Raw genomic sequence first — 22,821 nt, 5'->3', positions numbered from 1 at the left:
GTGATCCACTTGATGTATGTTTTGGTGATCAACTTGCGAGTTCCGTGACATCGTGAACTTATGAATAGGGGTTGGCACACGTTTTCGTCTTGACTCTCCGGTAGAAACTTTGGGGCACTCTTTGAAGTTCTTTGTGTTGGTTGAATAGATGAATCTGAGATTGTGTGATGCATATCATATAATCATACCCACAGATACTTGAGGTGACATTGGAGTATCTAGGTGACATTAGGGTTTTGGTTGATTTGCGTCTTAAGGTGTTATTTTACTATGAACTCTAGGGCTGTTTGTGACACTTATAGGAATAGCCCAACAGATTGATCGGAAAGAATAACTTTAGGTGGTTTCATACCCTACAGTAACCTGTTCGTTTGTTCTCCGCTATTAGTGACTTTGGAGTGACTCTTCGTTGCATGTTGAGGGCTAGTTATATGATCCAATTATGTTATTATTGTTGAGAGAACTTGCATTAGTGAAAGTATGAACCCCTAGGCCTTGTTTCAACGCATTGCAATACCGTTTGTGCTCACTTTTATCATTAGTTACCTTGTTGTTTTTATATTTTCAGATTACAAAAACCATTATCTACTATCCATATTGCACTTGTATCACCATCTCTTCGCCGAACTAGTGCACCTATACAATTTACCATTGTATTGGGTGTGTTGGGGACACAAGAGACTCTTTGTTATTTGGTTGCAGGGTTGCTTGAGAGAGACCATCTTCATCCTACGCCTCCCACGGATTGATAAACCTTAGGTCATCCACTTGAGGGAAATTTGCTACTGTCCTACAAACCTCTGCACTTGGATGCCCAACAACGTCTACAAGAAGAAGGTTGTGTAGTAGATATCAACGGGGCACCGAAGAGTGGAGGCGGGCGACGAAGGTGCTGCAGGGAGCAGGGAAGAGGAGACGCTACCAGGGAGGTTCGGGTATGAGGTGCAGCGTGAGGGAGATGGGAAAGGATCGAGCGAGTCTATCCCTAGCAGCGCGAGGTGGGGAACGAGGGGATCGAGACGAGAGGCTGCTAGCGGCTAGGGTTAAGGAGATGGTGGGGCGCCTGGGCCTAGCAGGCCTGCTTGTGGCCTAAGGCCCATGGGAATGAGGGGGGGGGGGCTTCCTTCTTCTCCCTTTTTTTAATTTAGTTCTCATTTCTCCTTTCTGTTTCTTTAACTAGCTTATGTTTGGCATTTAAATCTTGAACCAAATGACTTTTGAAAAAGTAGAGCTTTGACATATAAATACTATACATTATTTAGGGCTGCCACAAAAAGTTTGAGGACTAGTTGGATTCATTTGATATTTTTTTAAATAGGAAACGTTTATTTTGGGCTGTTCGCCCAGATTAAAATAGTTTAAGGGCAATTTAATAATTCAAATAAAGTGGTTTATTTATGACAATTAGATAGTGAATTTTTGCAACCCAGCGAACATTTTTGTTTTACTTTTTGAAGATATAATAATTTGGCTTCGATTTTTGTTAAGTGGCAATTTGGCTAAGTTAAACCTAATGACATGGAATCATTAGGGGGGTTAGTGTAGCTTAATTATCCGGGCATCACAGAGAGAGAAGGGAAACAGACTACTGATTAACAGCCAGCCACAGCACGAGCTCCTAGGCATGTTTTGAGAGAGTGAGGTGGATCATGTATAAAAAAGTAGTACATATTTGTATGCAACTATTGTACTTGCCGGCTATAAGCTTGACTATAGATGATGTGGTAAGACCATATAGCCAGCAGCTGGCTATAGTATAACCATGCTCTTACATGTGGTGCAAAGGCCGGGAGAGCCACTCCTCCATTATTCAAAAGAATAGCTCTTTTTTGCTTGCAGGAGGTCACTGAAACAGAACAGACGAATTGATGTTTGGGAGTTATGTGCAAAAATCCTCTTCTGAGCCCGAGCTCAGCTGCTCTCGAAATCCAGATCGTTTGTTTGCATGTGGATTTGTGACGGCCAGTGTATTTCCCTGACATATATGAATTTCCTGGGATTTAGGCACGGACACATTCATTGCGACAGGTCGACGAGATGCCATTTAGGGACAGACAGGATAGAGATGGCTCGGCAATTTATCTAAGCCAACATGAGCCATCCGGCCGTCTGGTTGTCCGTCCGTGCTGGGACTAGCCCAGTGACAATAAATGCCAACCAACAACAACCATCAGCCCATCCCCACCCATTCATATCCTTAGACCGGAAACCACACCTCGTATTGCTGAGCCATTCCATATCTCCATCTTCGGCTGATTCGCCATGTCTGCTTCATCTTCGAACTCCATCCCAATCTTGTCTGACTGGCTGCTGCCGCTGATGAGGTGACCACTGTGCGACGATGATATCAAGACCAATGTGGCGAGGTCTAGATCTCAGGCTGGTAGCCGCTTCTACAAGTGCATTCGATATGATGTAAGTGGATGCAATCGGATATTGTTCTTTTTATCGGCCTCAAATTCTTCCTTGGAAAAACTCAGATCTGACTGACATGTTTTTCATTTGCCTTTTGTTTTTTTCTAATTTTTTAGTCTCGTCAGTGTCGTTTCTTCGAGTTTCAGCGAGCTTACTGGAGGAGGATGACCCCAATGCAGATAGCTGTCGCGCATCACCAAGCTAGGATGCACCCTGGAGGCCAGATGTTTTGTGTCCACCATGCTAATGTGGGCACGTAGATGGTGCCTGTTGCGAACCAGCCGCATGCATAGCCGTAGATCCAGCCTCAAGCCAACCAGAGCTGGTCAACAATCTGGTCCAGCAAGTCCCGCCCACGGCCGCAGCCAGAGCTGGCCCTGGGTCTCAGGCCTTGTAGGCGTCAACGTTCTTCTTGGAGCTGTCAACATCATGCTTACAGTTCTCGTCCTCATGGTCGTGGTTGCGTCCTCAAACTAGGGGGGCAGGGCCTCTTAGCATGTGCCAGGGATCTATGTGTTAGTGTACTACTATGTAATGAAGTAATTAAGGGTGGCTCCCTCTACCGCTAAGCCTATTTCACTCCCATTCATGCAGTTGATGGGCTAAACTTAGTAGCGCAAGATGTTTTAGTTCAAGTTCAGTATGTACTGGCGCACCTGATGTTTATTAAGTTCGCTTTTGAGATTGTTCTGCAATTATATTTTTTTGTCAAGCATGTTGTATGTTTTTTACATACATCAATTTACCAAGAGAGTAAATTCTAGATACAACTTGATGGAGCGACACATTTATTATGATTAAAATTGCAGCAACAAAACATAGTTGCTAACACTTTATTGTTCAACCTATTCGAACACTTGGAAAACGTAATGCAAACCAAGCCACCGTCGGGTAGGACCAAACATTCATGCACACGCGTCGGCAGGGGCTGGGTGCACTCATTTTTCCAGCACCGCCCGCGAAGGGTAAAATAGTCATTTACCTACAACGTGCCCTAGATCGAAATATCAGCCCCCTCTCCCAACTCCCAACCGCTCGTCCAAATGGTTTCGCATATACCCAAGCTGCTTCCGGAGAGTGTTAGGCAACATCCGTTCTGGCTTACATCTCCTGTTTCTTCACTTTCTCGACACCAATCGAATCTGGAGCGGGCACATGGTAATTTTGTCGTTCCATCGTGACCCTTTTAATTGATCTTTTTTAGTGTAGTAACATCGAGTAGAATCATAATGGCGTCCGCCAAATTTTTCTTTGTTTTTTGCTTGTCGGTCCAAAGGATGAACATAGCTCGCAGTCCGCCAGCTGCGGCGGAGGAGGCGAAGGTCCTCATGATGAACCATTAGAAGCTGCCTAGGACGTGGTTGTGCTTGGAGCAGACGCCTCATATTCGAGATCGACTGCTGATGGAGATCCACCGGCGCCCACCTCACGCATATCTGTGAAGAACGCTGTCAGAGTCACCCAGACATTCTGCGAGTACAAGAGGTGGCTAGTGGAGCAGATTGGTTTCGAGGGTATGCTCAAGCTGCCAGATCTGCAGAAGATTAACCTCAAGTGTAGCGCATGGATAATTGACGTCTACTACACAACCTTCTTCTTATAGATGTTGTTGGACCTCCAAGTGCAGAGGTTTGTAGGACAGTAGAAAATTTCCCTCAAGTGGATGACCTAAGGTTTATCAATCCGTGGGAGGGTAGGATGAAGATGGTCTCTCTCAAACAACCCTGCAACCAAATAACAAAGAGTCTCTTGTGTCCCCAACACACCCAATACAATGGTAAATTGTATAGGTGCACTAGTTCGGCAAAGAGATGGTGATACAAGTGCAATATGGATGGTAGATATAGGTTTTTGTAATCTGAAAATATAAAAACAGCAAGGTAACTAATGATAAAAGCGAGCAAAAACGGTATTGCAATGCGTTGAAACAAGGCCTAGGGTTCATACTTTGACTAGTGCAAGTTCTCCCAACAATAATAACATAATTGGATCATATAACTATCCCTCAACATGCAACAAAGAGTCACTCCAAATTCACTAATAGCGGAGAACAAACGAAGAGATTATTGTAGGGTACGAAACCACCTCAAAGTTATTCTTTCCGATCAATCCATTGGGCTATTCCTATAAGTGTCACAAACAGACCTAGAGTTCATAGTAAAATAACACCTTAAGACACAAATCAACCAAAACCCTAATGTCACCTAGATACTCCAATGTCACCACAAGTATCTGCGGGTATGATTATACGATATGCATCACACATTCTCAGATTCATCTATTCAACCAACACAAAGAACTTCAAAGAGTGCCCCAAAGTTTCTACCGGAGAGTCAAGACGAAAACGTGTGCCAACCCCTATGCATAAGTTCACGAGGTCACGAAACTCGCAAGTTGATCACCAAAACATACATCAAGTGGATCACGTGATATCCCATTGTCACCATAGATAAGCACATGCAAGGCATACATCAAGTGTTCTCAAATCCTTAAAGACTCAATCCGATAAGATAAATTCAAAGGAAAAACTCAATTCATCACAAGAGGGTAGAGGGGGAGAAACATCATAAGATCCAACTATAATAGCAAAGCTCATGATACATCAAGATCGTGCCAAATCAAGAACACGAGAGAGAGAGAGAGATCAAACACATAGCTACTGGTACATACCCTCAGCCCCGAGGGTGAACTACTCCCTCCTCGTCATGGAGAGCGTCGGGATGATGAAGATGGCCACCGGAGAGGGATTCCCCCCGCCGGCAGGGTGCCGAAACGGGCCTAGATTGGTTTTCGGTGGCTACAGAGGCTTGCGGCGGCGGAACTCCCGATCTAGGTTATTTTCTGGAGGTTTCTGTATTTATAGGAATTTTTGGCGTCGGGAACAAGTCAGGGGGTCCACGAGGGTGGAGGGCACGCCCTACCCCCTGGCTTGCCCTCCTATCTCTTGGATGGCTCAAGACACTTCTGGCCCAACTATTTTACTCCAAGGGCTTCTTTTGGTCCATAAAAAATCATCAAAAATTGGCATGTCAATTGGACTCCGTTTGGTATTCCTTTTCTGTAAAACTCAAAAACAAGGAAAAAACAGAAACTGGCACTGGGCTCTAGGTTAATAGATTAGTCCCAAAAATCATATAAAATAGCATATAAATGCATATAAAGCATCCTAGATGGATAATATAATAGCATGGAACAATAAAAAATTATAGATACGTTGGAGACGTATCAAGCATCCCCAAGCTTAATTCCTGCTCGTCCTCGAGTAGGTAAATGATAAAAACAGAATTTTTGATGTGGAATGCTACCTAACATATTTATCCATGTAATTCTCTTTATTGTGGCCTGAATATTCATACCGTAAGATTCAAGACAAAATTTTAATATTGACATAAAAATAATAATACTTCAAGCATACTAACTAAGCAATCATGTCTTCTCAAAATAACATGGCCAAAGAAAGTTCATCCCTACAAAATCATATAGTTTGGTCATGCTCCATTTTCGTCACACAAGAATACTCTCATCATGCACAACCCCGATGACAAGCCAAGCAATTGTTTCATACTTTAGTAATCTCAAACTTTTTTCAACTTTCACGCAATACATGAGCGTGAGCCATGGCCATAGCACTATAGGTGGAATATAATGGTGGTTGTGGAGAAGACAAAAAGGAGAAGATAGTCTCACATCAACTAGGCGTATCAACGGGCTATGGAGATGCCCATCAATAGATATCAATGTGAGTGAGTAGGGATTGCCATGCAACGGATGCACTAGAGCTATAAGTGTATGAAAGCTCAAAAAGAAACTAAGTAGGTGTGCATCCAACTCGCTTGCTCACGAAGACCTAGGGAATTTTGAGGAAGTCCATCATTGGAATATACAAGCCAAGTTCTATAATGAAATATTCCCACTAGTATATGAAAGTGACAACATAGGAGACTCTCTATCATGAAGATCATGGTGCTACTTTGAATCACAAGTGTGGTAAAAGGATAGTAGCATTGTCCCTTCTCTCTTTTTCTCTCATTTTTTATTTTTTGTTTTTTTTGTTTTTTAGGCCTTCTCTTTTTATGGCCTCTTTTTTTTTTTTCTTTTTTTTTTTTTTTTTTTTTTCTCATACCGACTTGTGGGGGAATCGTAGTCTCCATCATCCTTTCCTCACATGGGACAATGCTCTAATAATGATGACCATCACACTTTTATTTACTTACAACTCCAGAATTACAACTTGATACTTAGAACAAAATATGACTCTATATGAATGGCTCCGGCGGTGTACCGGGATGTGCAATGAATCAAGAGTGACATGTATGAAAGAATTATGCAAGGTGGCTTTGCCACAAATACAATGTCAACTACATGATCATGCAAAGCAATATGACAATGATGAAGCGTGTCATAATAAAGGGAACGGTGGAAGGTTGCATGGCAATATATCTCAGAATGGCTATGGAAATGCCATAATAGGTAGGTATGGTGGCTGTTTTGAGGAAGATATAAGGAGGCTTATGTGTGACAGAGTGTATCATATCACGGGGTTTGGATGCACCGGCAAAGTTTGCACCAACTCTCAAGGTGAGAAAGGGCAATGCACGGTACCGAAGAGGCTAGCAATGATGGAAGGGTGAGAGTGCATATAATCCATGGACTCAACATTAGTCATAAAGAACTCACATACTTATTGCAAAAATCTACAAGTTATCAAAAATCAAGCACTACATGCATACTCCTCGGGGGATAGATTGGTAGGAAAAGACCATCGCTCGTCCCCGACCGCCACTCATAAGGAAGGCAATCAAAGAAACACCTCATGCTTCAAAATTGTCACACAACGGTTACCATACGTGCATGCTACGGGACTTGCAAACCTCAACACAAGTATTTCTCAAATTCACAATTACTCAACTAGCACGACTCTAATATTACCATCTTCATATCTCAAAACAATTATCAAGTATCAAACTTCTCATAGTATTCAATGCACTTATATGAAAGTTTTTATTATACCCATCTTTGATGCCAATCATATTAGGACTAAATTCATAACCAAAGCAAATTACCATGTTGTTCTAAAAGACTCTCAAAATAATATAAGTGAAGCATGAGATTTCATCTATTTCTATAAAATAAAACCACCACCGTGCTCTAGAAAGATATAAGTGAAGCACTAGAGCAAATGTCGAACTACTCCGAAAGATATAAGTGAAGATCAATGAGTAGTCGAATAATTATGCAACTATGTGAAGATTCTCTAACATTTAATAATTTCAGATCTTGGTATTTTATTCAAACATCAAGCAAAACAAAATAAATAAAATGACGCTCCAAGCAAAACACATATCATGTGGTGAATAAAAATATAGCTCCAAGTAAAGTTATCGATGAACGAAGACGAAAGAGGGGATGCCATCCGGGGCATCCCCAAGCTTAGGCTCTTGGTTGTACTTGAATATTACCTTGGGGTGCCTTGGGCGTCCCCATGTTTAGGCTCTTTCCACTCCTTATTCCATAGTCCATCGAATTTTTACCCAAAACTTGAAAACTTCACAACACAAAACTCGTAAGCTCCGTTAGTATAAGAAAATAAATCACCACTTAGGTACTGTTGTGAACTCATTCTAAATTCATATTTATGTAATATCTACTGTATTCCAACTTCTCTATGGTTCATACCCTCTGATACTACTCATAGATTCATCAAAATAAGCAAACAACTCATAGAAAATAGAATCTGTCAAAAACAGAACAGTCTGTAGCAATATGTAGGTTTCAAATACTTCTATAACTCCAAAAATCCTGAGAAATTAGGACGTCCTAGGCAATTTGTTTATTAATCTACTAAAAGTGGAATTGGTATTTGATCGCTCTCTGGTAAAAAAATGAAAATTATTCTCGTGAACGCATACTTTCTGTTTTTTACAGCAAGATCAAATAATAATCACCCCAGAAGATCCTAAAGGCTTTACTTGGCACAAACACTAATTAAAACATAAAAAGACAATCATAACATAGGATAAATGATTTATTTATTACTAAACAGGAACAAAAATGAAGTTGGGTTGCCTCCCAACAAGCGCTATCATTTAACGCCCCTAGCTAGGCATTATGATTTTAATGATGCTCACATAAAAGATAAGAATTGAAACATAAAGAGAGGATTATGAAGAATATGACTAGCACATTTAAGTCTAACCCTCTTCCTATGCATAGGGATTTTGTGATTAAACAACTTATGAGAACAATAGTGAACTAGCATAGGAAGGCAAAACAAGCATAACTTTAAAACTTTAAGCACATAGAGAGGAAACTTGATATTATTGCAATTCCTACAAGCATATATTCCTCCCTCCTAATAATTTTCAGTAGCATCATGAATGAATTCAACAATATAACTATCACATAAAGCATTCTTTTCATGAGCCACAAGCATAGAGTTTTTATTACTCTCCACATAAGCAAATTTCTTCTCATGAATAGTAGTGGGAGTAAACTCAACAAAATAACTATCATGTGAGGCATAATCCAATTGAAAATTAAAATCAATATGACAAGTTTCATGATTATCATTAATATTTATTACATACATTTCATCACAATAATCATCATAGATAGCAACTTTGTTCTCATAATCAATTGGAACCTCTTTCGAAATAGTGGAATCATCACTAAATAAAGTCACGACCTCTCCAAATCCACTTTCATAATTATCACAATAAGATTCAACATCCTCCAAAATAGTGCGATCATTACTTCCAAAAGTTGACACTCTTCCAAACCCACTTTCATCAATATAATCATCATAAATAGGAGGCATGCTATCATCATAATAAATTTTCTCATCAAAACTTGGGGGACAAAACATATCATCTTCATCAAACATAGCATCCCCAAGCTTGTGACTTTGCATATCATTAGCATCATGGGTATTCAAAGAATTCATACTAACAACATTGCAATCATGCTCATCATTCACATATTTTATGCCAAGCACTCTATGTAGTTCTTCTTCTAGTACTTGAGCACAATTTTCATTCCCATAATTTACACGAAAGACATTAAAAAGATGAAGCATATGAGGCAACCTTAATTCCATTTTTTGTAATTTTCTTTTATAAACTAAACTAGTGATAAAACAAGAAACTAAAAGATTTGATTGCAAGATCTAAAGATATACCTTCAAGCACTAACCTCCCCGGCAACAACGCCAGAAAAGAGCTTGATGTCTACTACACAACCTTCTTCTTGTAGACGTTGTTGGGCCTCCAAGTGCAGAGGTTTGTAGGACAGTAGCAAATTTCCCTCAAGTGGATGACCTAAGGTTTATCAATCCGTGGGAGGCGTAGGATGAAGATGGTCTCTCTCAAACAACCCTGCAACCAAATAACAAAGAGTCTCTTGTGTCCCCAACACACCCAATACAATGGTAAATTGTATAGGTGCACTAGTTCGGCGAAGAGATGGTGATACAAGTGCAATATGGATGGTAGATATAGGTTTTTGTAATCTGAAAATATAAAAACAGTAAGGTAACTAATGATAAAAGTGAGCACAAACGGTATTGCAATGCGTTGAAACAAGGCCTAGGGTTCATACTTTGACTAGTGCAAGTTCTCTCAACAATAATAACATAATTTGATCATATAACTATCCCTCAACATGCAACAAAGAGTCACTCCAAAGTCACTAATAGCGGAGAACTGTCGGTGGGAACGACACCTATGGGATCACAAGAATCTCTACTACGGTTGCGGGGCGCGGGGTTGTGAGAAGAGCGGATCAAACAGATAGCACACGGTTCGTTTATCCAGGTTCAGGCCGCGGGGATGCGTAAAACCCTACTCCTGCTTTGGTGGATTGTATATCTGTGTTCTTGAGCTAGCTATGGGGCGTGAGGAGCTCCAAAAAGCCGAATCCTCCTCCTGGTCGCCTCAGGCCTCCTTTTATAGGAAAGGGGTTGCCATAGTGGTACACATGAGGTGGAAAGGGAACAGTGATGTGAGATTATCCCTCGCATTACATGACAAGGCGCACTTAATGCATCTTGCCTAGGTGTCCTTACTTTATCGGGGACGGGGGAGAGCCCTGTCTCGTCCGTTGCTGCTCCCTCTCGCGTCGACACGCGCCCTGGCCAGTGGCGCCCGTGATGCCATGTAGGCAGGCAGGTAGCTGAGGTGGCGCAGTGGTGGGTCTCCATGAAGATCTGCATGCCACCACGCAGGTGCCTGCCCAGCTGGTTGGGTCGGTAGCTGCATGCGAACGGCGGTGGAGGTTTGACTGGCGTGGCCCCGATGGTGGCCCTACGGGTGTTCTCGGCAAGGGCCTTGCCGGGGCCCTGGCAAGGGTCTTGCCGTGGCGCCTGCTGTCATCCCCGACAAGGCTCTTGCCGGGGGCCTTGTGGTCCTCCTTGGCTGGGATCCTGCCAAGGATCATCATCTTCTAAAGGGTGTATCTAATCTTGAATGTCCTCACAAAGATCTGCATACCACCACGGGGATGTCTCCCGAATCCTTGCCCCATGGGGGCAGTGGACTCGAGAGTGACTCACTCCGTAGGTGTGGGGCGAGCTGCCACGACAAGGGTCTTGCCGGGTTTGCTAAAACCGCCTCCCGGCAAGGATCTTGCCGGGGGGGGGGGATCCGTTTCGTCCCCTTTGCTCTTTGTGGTCTTGGTCTTGGCGTCGTTCTGCTTCTCCTGAGCTTCGGCCTTACCTTGGCTCACCTCCCTTGCCTTGCTCAGTGTGGTGGTGCCCGTGGCTCAGACTGCCCGTGCACAGTTATAGGGGTACAAAAAAACGTACCCCTCTTTTTGTACACCGGCAGGAGCCCCCGGGCCTAGGCCACACGTAAGCGCAATCGCGTCGTTGATCTAGGCCCAAAAACGGTGCACGGGCAGGCGGGGCGGTTTTTACTGCGGTAAGTCTCTTCACGCGCTGCGCTTCCCATGCTTCCCGCGCGTGGCGCGGCGTGGGAAGGCGTGTGTGACGTGGGCAGCATGCGTGGGGTTGCTTCCTGTGGGCATGCGTCACATCACAGTTAATGTGAAAGGAGGCGGCCCGCGTTTTTCCCCCACAAGAAGGAATAACCGTGGGCGCGCTGCTCACTTTCTCCTCTTTCCTTGTGCCTTTTCCAATCTCAGAGCCACCGTTCCCTCTCTTCCTTCCTTCCTAAGCTTTCACTGTAGCCCGCCGCCGCTGCTTTGCCATCCCCCTTCCTCAGCCCTCTGAACTTCTTGGTCGCCATGGCTCCCAAATTCGCCAAGGGCAAGGGGGTGGCTAAGGGCGCCGGGACGGTGGAGCCGCCGGAGAGCGTGCTGTCGGGGGACCGGACGAAGTCCGCCTTCTTCTCCCCCTCGACGGTTGATGTTCAAGAGCTCCGGGCCTCCTTCAAGCCCCTATGGGGAGTGAAGACGGGGGGAGAGGATTCGGGACACCCGGCGACGCGCATCATTCCTGCTGCTTGCGCTGATCCTGCCTTGAATCAGTACCCCTTCTTCGTTGATTACTTTTCTTGCGGGTTATGCCCTCCTTTCTCCGATTTCTTCTGCGACGTTATGTGCACCTTCGGCTCTCGCCTCTTGGATTTTACTCCGAATGCGGTGGTGTGCATGGCTTTCTTCGCACATCTTTGCGAAGGCTTTGCCGGGGTGCAGCCCAACATGGCGCTCTTCCGCCATTACTTCTTCCCTCGAATCCAGCCGGGAGGAGCCGTCTCCGGTTGCGTCACCTGGATCCCAAGATCCAAGGGGGCGTACCCGGACGGTGCCGTGAAGGAGAGGTGGGAGGAATGGCGTGGCCGGTGGTGCTGGATTGAAGATGAAACCCGCCGGAATTCTGCAAGGTCCGCCGAGTGCCGCCGGCCCGCGGCAGCGATTGGAGCGATGTCAACGCCACCGATGGGAGGCTCACCGTCGCCACCACCAGGATTCTCCGGCTCACCCAGGCCGGACTCACCCTTGAGATGATCGGGGCGGACTTCATTCGCCGCAGGATCGCCCCGTTGCACAGCAAGGGGAGGCCAGCTTGGCTCTTTACGAACCCGGCTGACATTATGCGACTCCGCCCCGGCCTTGATCACAACTTCACAGTGCTGGCGCATGCCCACTTCTGCCAGCGGATTTTCCAGCTTGATGTGTGTCGCGATGGCGAGGCCGAGCGGACCGGCAAGGCCGTGAGGGCTACCGCAAAGGTTGGCAAGGCCCTCAAGGGGCCATTCTTCAAGCTGCCAGCGGGGGTGGTCCCGTTGTGCAACAATTCGCGTCGGTCCGAGATCATCGCCATGATGCCGGACTGTAATGCGCATGGCCCTGTCCCGAGCTGGGAGGAGCTGAAGGATGAGGATGTGCAGCAATTCTTCGACACCCTGATTGAGGTGTACGTCAATGCCGACGCCGAGTGGTGGCTTATCATGGACACCACCCAGGTAGAGCTGGATTACATCGCCACTAGGGCGAGGGAGGCACAGCTTGCCATGGAGGCCGGCAGCGCCGGGGGCGTGGAGGACAAGGCCGCAACGACGGCAGAGGAAGAGGAGCTCACCCGGTGGGCGGCGGCCTCCGGGGAGGTCAGCAGCGCCGACACCGGAGCTCCGCTTGTCGAGGACGCGGCCGACGAGTCGTCGTCGGAGGAGGGCGTGGCAGAGGGCTCGACGCCAGCCAGGGGAAGAGGGCGAGTCCTGTGGCGGTCTGGCTCCGGCGAGCCGGTCCGGCCCGGCGGGGCTACGCGGCCTCAATTGACCCTGGAGGGGTCCGGGCGCCACACGAGGGCCACGACAGCGAAGAGGCTGATGAGGGCCGCTGAGAAGAAAAAGGCGACAACCCCTTCCTCATCTGGGCGCGCACAAACCCCGCCGCCTCCTTTGCCTCCTCCGGCAGGCGTCGACTCGGATGATGATGTGGAGTTCCCTTTTGATCTTGGGCCTCTCAGCCCGGAGAGGAAAAGGAAACTGGTGGAAGAGGAGGAGACGGATGACGAGTAAGTTCTCCATTCCTTACTGTCATTTCCATTTCCTCGAATTGGGTCACTTGACTTGATCCATTTTTGCTTCTGTAGGGAGACAGAGACGTTGGCCCAGAGGGTGAAGAGGGCGAGGACCTCGGCGAGCAGCCAGCCCCCGGCTGGGGCTTCAACGACACCACTGGTGGTGCTGAGCAGCCCGGACAGCAGCCCCCGGTGCAGCCCCCAGCGTAAGTTCATCACCCACTTCTTACTCGACATGTGGTAGGCACTCGATGCTATGTTGCTGACCTTGCCAGGTTTGCAGGAGGGGAGCGGCAGCAGGAGGAGCCAGAGAGGGCTACTCCCAACACACCACCCCCATCGACTACACCGCCGCGGGGGGCGTCCCCGGCATGGGCATCAGGCACGGCGCCCACACCCATGGAGGAAGAGGGGAACTTGGGCGCTGGTGGCTTTGCCACGGCGCCAAATGTTGGCGGAGAGGGGACTTCTGCTTCACAGCCTGGCACTGGTAAGTCGCCTGTCCTTCGTCTCTGTTTTTCCCTTATTCTTTTCTTGGCTTCATTGCTCCCGTTGCTGCCCAGACCCTCCTTCAACAGACATGGAGGACGTGGATGCTGTTGTCGGGGATATTGCTGAGGAGGCAGCGGCGGAGGCCAGCAGGATTGCCGCCGAGGAGGCCGCCAAAGACGCTGACGAGGCCGCCGCCGACGAAGCCGCCAAGGGTGCCGCCGGGGACGCCGCCGCAGGGGCCGCCAAGGCGACCGGCGAGGCTTCTGCCGAGGGCACCAGCGGTGGACCTGCCAGTGAGGCCGGCAAGGCCTCCGCCGAGGAAGAGGCGGTGGGTGACCAGCCTCCCTCCTCCTCAACCTCGGGCCCCGGCAGATATCTGAAGGTGGGCGACGATCTCTTCGTCCACCTCCCAGGGGCGTCAAGTCAGGCGCCCGCCGAAGGGGAAGTTCTTGACGGCGAGGTGCTTGCCGCCACCAGGCTCGAGGTGGTTGATGAGCCGGGCGTTGGTGGCGACGGTTCTCCAGAAGAGCAGCTTTTCCGTGCCACGGGGGCCAATTTCCGGAAGCTCCAGGCACTCTACCGTGTCCGTCTGGACAAGGTTAAGTCCAGGATGGCAACGGTGGACCAGGCGGAGATGGATTTCAAGGCGCGCGTTGCCGAGACGCAGACCTGGTTCCACCAAACTCACGAGGAGCAGAGGGCCCTTCAAGAGGAATTGGCCAAGCGCAATGTCGAGCTCACCATGAAGATGGCTGACATCGAGAAGGCCCAGGAACAGGCGGCGAACTTGGCTGCCGCGGCCGAGGCCGTCCGAAACCAGCATCAAGCCGCACTGGATTCCCAGGAAGAGGACCTCACCGCGCGTGAGGCGAAGCTTGCCGCAGCGCTCCGTGGCAAGGATGAGGAGCTCGAGGCCCTTGTCGCGCGGCGGACTCGCGAGCTGGAGCAGAGGCACAAGGAGGCACTCGATGCCCAGGCTCTGACCCATGCCGTCAAGGTAAGGGAGTTAGAGGTGGAGCAGGACGAGCTGAAGGAACATGCCCTCAAGCTGTCCAACGAGAAGAGCATGCCCAACAACGCCTTGGTGGAGGCGCAAGGAGCGGTCATCAGCAGGGCTGGGGAGCTCTCCGAAGCGCAAAACTCTGTCAGAGACCTCAAGCTGAAGCTGGGGGATCTCGAGAAGATGCTGTCGGAGAGCAGGGCTCGGGAGGAGACCTTGACCAGGAGCCTAGAGGAGGAGAAGCAGCTGCGGGCGAACGAGGCCGCCTCCCACCAGGATTATGTGGCGGGCGAGAACAGATGGATCAGCCGTCTGGAGGAGGTCTCCGGCAGGGTCACCTCGCAATTGGCCACCATGGGGATGCCAAACGTGAGGTACGCCCCTGAGCGCAGCGGGACCGTCAACACCAAGTTGACCCTGTTCTTCGAGGGCGTCCTCGGAGCCTTGGCTTATCTCCACTCCAACAGGACAGCCACGCTAGCCGAGGAGGCCCGCCGACTTTGCCGGAGGGTCATGACCAAGGTCCTCACCAAGATGGCGTACTGGAATCCCGATCTTGACTTCGCGGCCGCGATGAAGAGCTTGCCGGATGGTGCTGACCTCACGGTGCTCAAGGAGCGCATCAAGCCCATCACCGACTGCATCGATGAAATCAAGAGGGTGGAAGGCCAGCGCCGGGATTAGGCATCCCGTTCTTCTTCGCCGCTGCGGGTACCCGACCAAGACAAATTTTATCTTTAGTTAGAACCGCAACAATGATGTGATGTAATATAACTTTGAAGTACTCTTAATTTTCATGCATGTTATTTCCCCGTTCAATTCCTCTTTGTATGCGCACCCTACGCCGATCGGGAAGGCTTGCCGGCGGGAAGCCCCTAGCGGCGTTTTGGGGACGGATCCCCATGGCCAGCCGGGTACGCGTGCTGCCGGACGAGCCACCTTTCCATTCTGAACGCGGCCGCTCAAACTGTCGAGCTTGACTCGAGTCAGAATCAGGGGCGTTGCTGATCGGGGAAGGCTACTCTGCCATTCTCGACGCAGCCGCTTGAGCTATTGAGCGGACTCAAAACAGGGCAAGGGCGTTGCCGATCGTGGTAGAGCCCCCTGGCGTGCAGGTTTCTCATACAAAGCAAATATCTCCGGGGGGAATAACCTCAAATAAGAAGGGTAGCACAAATAAGGGTTCAGTGCAACTTAGCTTCTGTTTGTAGTCACTCGAGCGCTGATCTTCGGGTCTCCGTCCTTCTCTAAGAGCCACGAAGGCGAAGGAGTGCTGAGCTGATTGCTAGAGCCGATTCTCACAACTGCGCCCCCTACCTGGCATGCCAAAGATGTCGGTGGGATCGACACCTATGGGATCACAAGAATCCCTACTACAGTTGCGGGGTCGTGAGAAGAGCGGATCAAACAGATAGCACATGGTTCGTTTATCCAGGTTCGGGCCGCGGGGATGCGTAAAACCCTACTCCTGCTTTGGTGGATTGTATATCTGTGTTCTTGAGCTAGCTATGGGGCGTGAGGAGCTCCAAAAAGACGAATCCTCCTCCTGGTCGCCTCGGGCCTCCTTTTATTGGAAAGGGGTTGCCACAGTGGCACACAGGAGGTGGAAAGGGAATAGTGATGTGAGGTTATCCCTCGCATTACATGACAAGGCGCACTTAATGCGTCTTGCCCAGGTGTCCTTGCTTTATCAGGGACGGGGGAGAGCCCTGTCTCGTCCGTCGCCGCTCCCTCTCGCGTCGACACGCGCCTTGGCCAGCAGCGCCCGCGGTGCCATGTAGGCAGGCAGGCAGCTGAGGTGGCGCAGTGGTGGGTCTCCACGAAGATCTGCATGCCGCCACGCAGGTGCCTGCCTAGCTGGTTGGGTCGGCAGCTGCATGCGAACGACGGTGGAGGTTTGACTGGTGTGGCCCCGATGGTGGCCCTACGGGTGTTCTCGGCAAGGGCCTTGCCGGGGCCCCGGCAAGGGTCTTGCCGTGGCGCCTGCTGTCATCCCCAGCAAGGCTCTTGCCGGGGGCCTTGTGGTCCTCCTTGGCTGTGATCCCGCCAAGGATCATCATTTTCTAAAGGGTGTATCTGATCTTGAATGTCCTCACAAAGATCTGCATGCCACCACGTGGATGTCTCCTGAATCCTTGCCCCATGGGGGCAGTGGACTCGAGGGTGACTCACTCCGTAGGTGTGGGGCGAGCTGCCACGGCAAGGGTCTTGCCGGGTTTGCTAAAACCGCCTCCCGGCAAGGATCTTGCCGGAGGAGGGGGGGATCCGTTTCGTCCCCTTTGCTCTTTGTGGTCTTGGTCTTGGCGTCGTTCTGCTTCTCTTGAGCTTCGGCCTTACCTTGGCTCACCTCCCTTGCCTTGCTCAGTGTGGTGGTGCTCGTGGCTCAGACTGCCCGTGCACAGTTATAGGGGTACAAAAAAAGTACCCCTCTTTTTGTACACCGACAAGAACAAACGAAGAGATTATTGTAGGGTACGAAACCACCTCAAAGTTATTCTTTCCGATCAATCCATTGGGCTATCTTATATTTACTAATTGGAAGCACCAACGAAGACTCCATGTTAATCCATGATTATAAGATTATTAACCATTCGATCTTTCTAATAGTTATTAACAACCGTTAGATGTACATAGAGTCCATGCGTGATGTCCCACGTACCTACATAGAGAGAGAAAAACATGGGCTGCCGTGAGAACATTGATGTACAACATGGGTTGTACGTCCTCCTAACTAGATGGATGGGATCCCCTGATGCTCAAAAAAAGATGGATGGGATCCCTAAAAAAACTAGATGGGTGTGATTTCTAACCTACCCTACCATCACGTTTGTTTACCCCTTGCAGAATTGCCGCCGCCTACCCCTGTTCGCCTGCCATACTCCTGGCCGAGGTCTCCACCGTCTCCTCCGCAGGGGTGTTCACTGCTACAGCTAGCCCAAGACAAGAACAGATCATCGGCTCACCATGGTAGTTGCAGATGACCTCTCCCGTCCACCCCTTTCTCAAGGATCAAGTGACCACATCATACCTCCCATCGCCTCGGCTTCTGAAGTTTCTGCGAGGATTCACGGTGACCTCCTCTCCCGACCGCCCTCTTCTTCTCCGCAGTCCCATGATTGCTTGCTCACATCGACTGAACAACCAGACCCACATAAATTTTCTACTTCGCCTCACAGCAGGACATACCTCTCCCCGTCTCTCCCTTCCTCAAGAATCCTTTGTCGGATTGTTTTTCATCAGATCCATATGTTTGTCTGCACAAAGTACGCCATGGCCTTTTTTCAGGGGGTTTTGATGATTTTTGAAACTAATTAAGAGTTGCAGACTTTTCACGAGTCAAACAGGAATAACTATAATAGTCCTAGCCGAGCTTCCATACTAATATGCCTGCATGCTAAAGCCGGCTGGGAAGAACTAACATCATTCTTATTTTCTAGGTACATCTATTGAATCCATTGGTAGATTGCCTTTATCTGTAGCTCAACAAAGATATTATGCTGACAAGTAGTCTAATACAGTAGAAGGGTGGACAATTTTCGGACATGCTATATTGTTATGTTGGGATATGACTTTGGTTATTTCCACAAGAGAACCTCAAACAATACTTTTGTTGAGATTACGATAAATACACAATAAGACCAAGCATTATTTGTATAAATTAACTTCAAGTTGTCAGAAGCAGTGAAGCGAGAAGAATGTTCAACTCTATATGGCTTGAAGAGATGGATATATATATTTCTAAGGTTGCAGGAAGATGTACGGCAGGAGGAACATGTAAGTACTATTACAGAATTACATCGGCTTATGTTGAGTCTTTCCATTAGTTAGATGGTTGTGTTTCATGTCCAGGGATTGCAAGCACTTTATGTCTAGAGTTTGGTTTCATTGTGAACTAGATCAAAAAAAGGTTTGTTACTTCTAATTAAACTGTGGTTAATTTCTAATTAAAGGTTTGGTCGGGGATAAAACGATGCACATAACTTAACTGCAACAAGTGAATATTATAGTGTGGACTTCTAAGGTGTTCTCCTTTGTGCATGTATAAGAAACATGATCTAATCTTCTATAGAATATATGTATGGAGACAATAGGAAGCTTGATGGTTTTGTTGGTGCAAAATATATACTCAACAAATATCCGATCGGTATGTGAAGTAGGTGACATATGCTTTCCATAATTGTCATTAGCACCTCAGCTACTGTCGCTTTTTGCATCCCGATAAATATACGAGTTGAGGATGGAACGGTGTTTCTGCTTCTGCAAATTATCGAAGGTAATTGATATCTACAGATTATGTTGGCATGTGTCCTACGATTTTTCTGCCAAGTGATTAACAATACCTTCCTTGGATTTTATGAATGACATGAAATCTGTTATTCTTTTTCCATAGGCTGTGCTTTCTAATCCAAACCGAAACTTAGTCGACATTGCATGAAGCTCACATGTATGGAAAAAGTCTTGGTGGTCATCTACTTAGTTTCATTATCATAAAAAGAAGCTCTCTCACCCAATAGGAAAAAATTTCACACTAGAGGTGATATTCTTTGAGCTATAAAAATTGGGAGTACATAAAGAGAACAAACATATATGTTCGCACAGCCTTTTGACATTTCTTCATAAATTGTTAAACTAAACTGAATCAAGATTCGTCGATTCTAAGCAGAAGTTTCTCACATATGGGTTTCATGTGAGATCATGTCTAACAAGGAGTTGCATATCTTAATGTTCGCATTTTTTATGGATGCTTCTAATTTTGCCTGAAATAATTTTAAAAGAGCATCGGTATTTTGCTGAAGCTATGCACACAACAAAGCATTGCACATCATCGTGTGTGTAGTTTCCCGTGGAGTACACAATACTATCCATATTGAAGCCACTATGAAAACGAATACTTATGTATAGATATATATTCATATATATTATTATATTACAGAGGTACAATATAAAATGTTGACTAATTTCCTAATAACAGAAGGGTTCAACCATGCCAACAAATCATCTACACGGCGCATGCTAAATGTCTAACATAATTTTTTTATGGTTTTGTATGTAGTACTGAAATAGTAAGGGTTACAATGAGCTTATATTAGTGACTTCAAACTGTTTGCAGGTTTACAACATATAACCCTAATCTTCTTGAATTGGAATATGTGCTAAACTTTTGTGCACACTCATGATAGACGAGGCAGATCATCATATTGCAACTATTTTGAGGGAATTATAAATGAAACTTGGTTCATGCAGAAGTTAAACCCGAAGTAGTGGAAAACATTTCATGTGAAGTTTTCAAATGCCACATAAATATGTTCTTTGGATTATCATCAAGTGTAAAGCACGAATCAATTTCTCTCCTGATTTGTAGTCAATAGTCACCAGCATAATGTTCTCCCGCTTATGTCTCTGTCCTGGCACAAACAATAAATATCAGACAATATGACAAAAAAAAATCAAAATTTGCTAAAGATACACAAACTGTCACATCGACCAGGAACTTATAAAAGAAATATTATTTCTATTTTGCATATTTTTAGCCTGTGTCAATGTTTTATATAGTACATATATAGGAAACTAGCCCGTGCAGTCAGCACGGGATGATGACTAGTTCCTATAAGTGTCACAAACAGCCCTAGAGTTCATAGTAAAATAACACCTTAAGACACAAATCAACTAAAACCCTAATGTCACCTAGATACTCCAATGTCACCATAAGTATCCGCAAGTATGATTGTATGATATGCACCACACATTCTCAGATTCATCTATTCAACCAACACAAAGAACTTCAAAGAGTGCCCCAAATTTTCTACCGGAGAGTCAAGACGAAAACGTGTGCCAACCCTATGCATAAGTTCACGAGGTCACGGAACTTGCAAGTTGATCACCAAAACATACATCAAGTGGATCACGTGATATCCCATTGTCACCACAGATAAGAACATGCAAGACATACATCAAGTGTTCTCAAATCCTTAAAGACTCAATCCGATAAGATAACTTCAAAGGAAAAACTCAATTCATCACAAGAGGGTAGAGGGGGAGAAACATCATAAGATCCAACTATAATAGCAAAGCTCGCGATACATCAAGATCATGCCAAATCAAGAACACGAGAGAGAGAGAGATCAAACACATAGCTACTGGTACATACCCTCAGCCCCGAGGGTGAACTACTCCCTCCTCGTCATGGAGAGCGCCGGGATGATGAAGATGGCCACCGGAGAGGGATTCCCCCCTCCGGAAGGGTGCCAGAACGGGTCTAGATTGGTTTTCGGTGGCTACAGAGGCTTGCGGCGGCGGAAATCCAGATCAAGGTTATTTTCTGGAGGTTTCTGTATTTATAGGAATTTTTGGCATCGGGAACAAGTTAGGGGGGTCCCCGAGTCGTCCACGAGGGTGGAGGGCGCGCCCTACCCACTAGGCTCGCCCTCCTATCTCATGGACGACTCGGGACTCTTCTGGCCCAACTATTTTACTCCGAGGGCTTCTTTTGGTCCATAAAAGATCATAAAAAATTGGCACGTCAATTGGACTCTGTTTGGTATTCCTTTTCTGTAAAACTCAAAAACAAAGAAAAACAGAAACTGGCACTGGGCTCTAGGTTAATAGGTTAGTCCCAAAAATCATATAAAATAGCATATAAATGCATATAGAACATCCTAGATGGATAATATAATAGCATGGAACAATCAAAAATTATAGATACGTTGGAGACGTATCAATAATGAGCAGGGTGAGTGTTAAGGCATATCTCTCTCGATGTAGTTTTGGTGATTGATGACAACATGGAGGACTAACCGTGTGCTTTGAGCATTTCAGAGATTCATCCTTGGCACGAGACGATTTCTTTCCCCTCGGAGTGTTTTTCAAGACGGTGTAGCTCTTTCATTTCTTGTTTGGTGGACTAGTTTCGTAGGAGTCACCGTACTATCAAGAGGGGGTCCGCTTTGGTAAGGCTAGGGTGGAATCATCACGTACACTTCCGTTTCACACCCTCTGGGCCTTCCCACGTCGTTGGAGGTTTGTTTCCTTGCTGGATGGGCAGTCTTTGGCCCCAGCGGTAGTACCGCTTGAGGGTCCTCAGCGGCAGTACTGCTGCGGTACCAGGCCACTACCGCCTCGACTCGAGGGAGGCGCATCTCGTGTCGGGTTGAGCGGCACTTGCAGCGGTAGTAGGTGCGGTAGTACCGCTCGAGAGCGGTAGTACCGCCCTACCACCGCGGCAGTACCGCGCTGGGCACGGTCCCTCCTCTATCTTCAAGCCCTCCCTGGTTGTGCGGTAGTACTGCAAGGGGGAGCGGTAGTACCACCGGGTCCAGCGGTAGTACCGCTGCCCCCTGCGGTAGTACCGTCCTCTGCGGGGCTGTTTTGGGGGTAACGGTTGGATGGGGCCCTTTAGTATAAAAGGGGGTCCCCTTCTTCCTTGTTGACTTATCTCTTCCCCCATAAGCTCCATTAATGCTCCAAGATCCATTTTCGCCCGATCTCTCTCCCTAGCCAATCATAATTGTTGATTTGCTCGAGAGTGGTTGATAAGGTCCCGATCTACACTTCCACCAAGAGAAATTTGATTCCACCACCAATCCCTAGCGGATCGTGTTACTCTTGGGTGTTTGAGCACCCTAGACGGTTGAGGTCACCACGGAGCCATAGTCCATTGTGGTGAAGCTTTGTGGTGTTGTTGGGAGCCTCCGATTAAGTTGTGGAGATTGCCCCAACCTTGTTTGTAAAGGTCGGTCGCCACCTCCAAGGGCACCAATAGCGGAATCACGGCATCTTGCATTGTGTGAGGGCGCGAGGAGAATACAGTGGCCCTAGTGGCTTCTTGGGAGCATTGTGCCTCCACACCGCTCTAACGGAGACGTACTTCCCCTCAAAAGGAAGGAACTTCGGTAACACATCCTCGTCTTCACCGGGTCCACTCTTGGTTATCTCTTAC

General features: G+C 47.3%; 1 long non-coding RNA gene across 1 annotated transcript; it reads left to right on the top strand.

The window, feature by feature from the left end:
* Positions 1-2,036: 2,036 nt before the first annotated feature.
* LOC125555873 lies at positions 2,037-3,107 on the top strand. The gene is made up of 2 exons (XR_007304929.1): positions 2,037-2,415; positions 2,532-3,107. It is a non-coding gene; the product is annotated as an uncharacterized LOC125555873 (long non-coding RNA).
* The last annotated feature ends 19,714 nt before the right edge of the window (positions 3,108-22,821 follow it).

This window comes from Triticum urartu, chromosome 5 (genome assembly GCF_003073215.2).
Source record: "Triticum urartu cultivar G1812 chromosome 5, Tu2.1, whole genome shotgun sequence".
Taxonomy (NCBI): Eukaryota; Viridiplantae; Streptophyta; class Magnoliopsida; order Poales; family Poaceae; genus Triticum; species Triticum urartu.
The sequence above is the reverse complement of the archived record's forward strand: the minus strand, read 5'-3'. Positions and strand labels throughout refer to the sequence as shown.